The sequence below is a fragment of the Elephantulus edwardii genome, unplaced genomic scaffold (assembly GCF_000299155.1).
Source record: "Elephantulus edwardii isolate Elephantulus edwardi_28Jun2011 unplaced genomic scaffold, EleEdw1.0 scaffold00202, whole genome shotgun sequence".
Taxonomy (NCBI): domain Eukaryota; kingdom Metazoa; phylum Chordata; class Mammalia; order Macroscelidea; family Macroscelididae; genus Elephantulus; species Elephantulus edwardii.
This window is the reverse complement of record NW_006399952.1, coordinates 51,064-56,117: the sequence shown is the minus strand read 5'-3', so window position 1 is coordinate 56,117 and position 5,054 is coordinate 51,064. Positions and strand designations below refer to the sequence as shown.

The following is a 5,054-nucleotide window of genomic DNA, read 5'->3' as shown; positions in this document are numbered from 1 at the left end:
ACACACACACACACACACACACACACACACACACACACACACGCATACATATATACTGCTGTTCATTGCCAACAAATATGGTGATAGAGACCATATGGACAGCAGATGTGAATCCTGTCCTATCCTGTGCCATCCTCACCATCTCTGACATACTTGAGCCCATTGCTGTAGTCATTATGTCAACCCTCTGGTTGAAGGTCTTCCTCTCTTTCACAGTCCCTCAACTTTTTAAAATTAGATCGCCTTTTCCAAGGAATGCCCTCTCCTATCAACACGCACTGAGTATGTGAGACACAACTTCATCATCTCAGCCCAAGATCACTCTAACTGCTTATTTTCCAAGACTTATCTGTTTGTTCTGTTGTAAGCTTATGGGATAAGCATACTCTTCTCCAATACCACCGCTCAAAGACATTAATTCTTCTTCTGTCATCCTTACCCATCGTCCAGCTATCAGCAGTATAGCAAGTGATTGGAAAGATCATTGCCTGAATAAGGTGCATCTTGGGCCTCAAGCTGATATTATTACTTCTAAGTAATTAGGAGAGGTCCCTGACTGCAGACTTTCCCAGTACAATATGTCTCCTGATCTGACTGCCGGTACTCAGTGTATTAATCATGGATCCAAGTAAGATGAAGTCACTGATAGTTTCAATCTTTTCTCTTATCAGTCCAGTGGTGAGAATTTTTATTTTCTTGATGTTGAGAAGCAATCTATATCGAAGGCTGTAGTATTTTATCTTCTGCTGCAAGGGTTTCAAGTCCTCCTCACTGTCAACAAGCAAGGTTCTGTCATCTGCATAATTCAGATTATTGATGAATCTTCTTCCAACATTGATACTTCAAATTCTTCTTCATAGAATTTAGCTTCATGAGTAATTTATTCCACATACAGGTTGCATAGGTATGGAGAAAGGATACAACCTTGATGTATACCTTTTTTTTTTTTTTCTAAATGTTCAGCCGTGTAGTGTTCCCTTGCTCTGTTCACACAACAGCTTCCTGGTCTAGGTACAGGTTTAGTATGAGCACACGAAGTGCTCTGGGATTCCCATTCTTCTCAATATTAGCCATAATTTGTTATGATTCACAGGTTAAACATTTTTTCATTGTTAATAAAGAACAAGTAGACATTCTTCTGACATTCTTTGTTTTCATCCAGGATCCACATGACATCAGCAATGATATTCCTGGTGGCACAGCCTCTTCTAAATTAAGCTTGAATTTCTGGAAATTCTCTATCTATATACTGTTCCAGTCATTTTTTTTTAAAACACACCATAAACAGCATTTATTACCTTGGTATATCATTCTGGTCTTGTTGATGTTCCTTCACATTTAAGTGGTTCTCCATCTTCCCTCCCTCCTCCCATTTGGCTGCATCCTCGGACTGTTAGCCCACAGCAGCAACTCAGTTTATTCCATTTTCCTCATATTCATTCAGAGGGTCAAAGTTCTGGTCCATAAATCCTTCTTTATAGGAAATGCAGTGCTTGCGAAAGAATTTATAATAAACCAGGCATCCCAGGATGATGAGCTCCAGTAAGATGACAATGGAAAGCAGCAGTTTATTGGTCACCACTTTTCTGGACATTGACCGGAGAATCTTCCGACTTTTGCTCAAGTTTTCATTTGTGTTTACCAGTCTGCTCTTGGTACGTTCCAGCTGTTCTCGTTGCTCGCCCAGTTCCTCTATGATTTCGGAGCCAATCTGGTCAGTCTCCGTGGCAATCTGATGAGAACGCTCAAAACTCTGGGTGGCCCGGTTCAAGCTGTCAGTGCCTTGCAGAAGCAAGGCCCTTTGAGACTGTAGTCGATTCGTGTGCTTGTTCTCTACAGCATAGGTACTGAATTTCAGGTCTCCTCGGCCCCCAGGTGTGGCTGTCAAAGGTGTGCTTCTCACTTCCCCGACGCAGTTTGGCAAGGTCTTTCCGGTAGGTTCGAAGTTTGGACATCATAGGATTACGGAAAGATAGGGGTGCATAACGTAGTTCTTCCTCCATCTCTGCCAGCATTTCATTTGCTTCTTGTTGTTTTTCATCAAAATCTCTGATCAACTTCTTCTTCTCTTCGGTCCCCGCCGTCCCCAGCAGCCACTCGGGCACCCCGTGCAGGTCCTCATGGAGGCCGCGGAAGATCTCGTGCAGCTTCTCAAAATGCTCGGAGGAGGTGGCAGAGGTGGCCATGGCGCAAGGCGCGCCGGAGCAGGGGCCGCCAAGACTCTGGGCGCGCGGCCCGCTCCTATCCCAGCAGTCAGCCTCCCAGCCCCACAGCCATCACGGCCGCCGCCTCTGCCGCCGCCCTGTTCCAGTCATTTTTAAATGATCTTATGCATTATTTTGGTTGCATGTGATATTAGTTATATTGTTCAATAATTTCCACATTCTATTGGATGACCAATTTGGAGAATTAGAATAAATGTGGATCTCTTTGCATCTATCCTCCAAATTCCCTGGTGTAGAGTAGTGAGTGCATCTGGGACTGCATCTACTAGTTAAAACATGTCAATTAGCATTCCACTGAATTCAGGCACCTTATTTTTGGCCAATGCTTTCACTGTAGCTTGAACTTCTTCCTTTATTACTATTTACTCTTACTCATACAGTACTTCCCGAAACATTTTTGTATTGGTCAATTATTTTTTATACAATGATTCTGTGTGTTCCCTCCATCTTCTTTTAGTGCATCATAGGTCATTCAAGATTCTCCCCTAACATCTGTCAGTATTGCAACTTAAAGACTTGAATTTGTTTTTACAGTTCTTTCAGCTTGAGAAATATTGAGCTAGTTCTTCTCTTTTTATATCCAATTCAAGCTCTCTGCACATTCAATTATAATACTTTGCTTTGTCTTCTCAGGCTGTTCTTTGAAGTCTTCCATTAAGCTTTTTTTACACGACCATCTCTTCCCTTTGTTTTTTGGCTTCTTGTTGCTCTAGTGCAACTTTCAGAATCTCTTCTGATATCCATTTAATGCTTTCTTTCTTCTTTTTGTAGTGACTTTTGTTCTCTTCATGGATGGTATCCGTTATATCATCCCACAATTCCCCTGGTCTTTGATTATGAAGGTTTAATGCTTCAGACTTATTAAGATTCAGCTGAGGTAAATTTAAGATTATGTCTTGCTTCTTATGGATTTGTTTTAATTTTCTTCAACCTCATTTTGAACTTTCACAAGTTGAGTTTAGAAGAGGTCATGGCACTAGAGACATTATTGCTAATGTCAGATGGATCTTAACAGAAAGCAAAGAGTACCAGAGGAATAGCTATCAATGTTTCATTGACTATGCAAAGGCATATAACTTTGTGGACCACAACAAATTGTGGCTAACCTTGAGGAGAATGGGAATCCCAGAACACTTGATTGTGTTCATATGAAACCTGTTCTTGGACCAAGAAACAATCCTTAGAACAGAGCAAGGAAACACTTCATGATTCAAAATCAGGAAAGAAGTATGTCAGGAGTGCGTCCTTCAGGACCAGAGATTCCGACTCCAGCCAGACCAGGCCTAGAGGAGCACGAGCAGAAACTGAAGCAGAGACCCAGGGGCCTGTGTAAGTCAAAGCTGCCCTTGGGACTGCTGACTCATGGAGCCAAAGCTGGAGACCCTCACCAAGAATTCTGGGGGACTGTGGGAAGGCTCCATAACTGGCAGGACTAAGGGGACTTTGTAACACTGACCTAAGCTGTGAGGCTGAAGATCAAAGGACCCATGACCATGCCTGAGAAGCTGTCTGGACTGAAGAATTATATCCTATTGTGAACCTGAATTATAACCTGTTAGCTTCCCTGATAAACACCATAAACGTATATTTCTGTGATGTCTGCATAGCGATCATAATGGATTTTGGACACAGTGAGGCAGTAGGATTGATGCTGAAACTAGTAGAAGAAGGTGCAGGAGCATAGGAGACCATGTCTGACCTTATAGGAACTAGTTTTATACTGTGGATGTTGTTAATGGGGACAGTTCCCCTTTGTGGAGTTAGTTGAAGTCACACTTTGCTGTCCACCCTGACTATCCTCATTTTACAGAGAAAGAGAGAGATTGATTTAATTCAAAAAAATGGCTCAAGTGGTAACCTCAGTTAATTCAAGACAATGGTTTAAGTGGTTACCTCAGTTAAGTAGTTATTGTGGTTGCAAGTCCCAAGTGCATAGTCAAGTGTCAGCCTGGAGGTTTCTCCATCATTTAACTCAATGAAGATGACACATTTCGAACAGCATTTCCAACTGCAGCATTGCTACATGCAGAGATCATGGTTAATTGTTCTAAAGCTTTGCTGGGATACTACTGGGTTTTCATAATGCGCCTATTCATTGCTACTAAGAAGAAAATAAATAACAACACAGGTTTAGTGCATCCTTCCCCAGAGAGCAGATTTTCATTCCTCCAACACAGTGTGTGTTCAATATAAAGTAAACATTAAAGTCTCTGACTACCAATTCAATTAAGGAGTGAGGCCTGAACTACTGTAATTAACATTTAACACAGAAGTACTGAGGAGTATTTACTGGGATCTAAACTGCGGGCTCTGCTAATTATTCAAAGACTAGTTAACAGTGCCTCTGGTCTCCCTGTCCTTTACTGAGACGCAGTGCATTTCAGGTCAGACAAAGGGTTTCAGAGTGTGGTTTTGGAGCAATTCGCCCCCATTAAGCTTCTCTGTGGATTGATCTCTTATACCATTACTGCTTATAAAACAGTAATGTCTCTACTCAAGCAAGAATTATCTGCTTGGTGGGGAAATTTCTCACCATTTTGAGTAGGATTCTACAAGCACTACTATGTTTGTTCACCAAAATGTTCTTAGTTTAATGTGACACTGTTATTCTTAGTTTTAGTGGCCTACTATTATAGCTTAGGAAGCTCTGGTGACCTAGTGGGTAAGTAGTTGCCTGCAAAGGCAAGAGTTTCAAACACACCTGCTGGTGCATGGAAGAAAAATGGGCCATCTCCTCCCATGTGATCTGCAGCCTCTGAAAACCCTCCAGAGGGTTAGCTATGAGTTGGTTCTGACTCTATGGCGATGAGGAGATTATCATTTGCGAGC

The 5,054-nt window shown here is 41.9% G+C and overlaps 1 pseudogene; it reads right to left on the bottom strand.

The window, feature by feature from the left end:
• Positions 1 to 1,411: 1,411 nt before the first annotated feature.
• Positions 1,412 to 2,186, bottom strand: LOC102852298 (annotated as a pseudogene).
• Between the last annotated feature and the right edge of the window lie 2,868 nt (positions 2,187 to 5,054).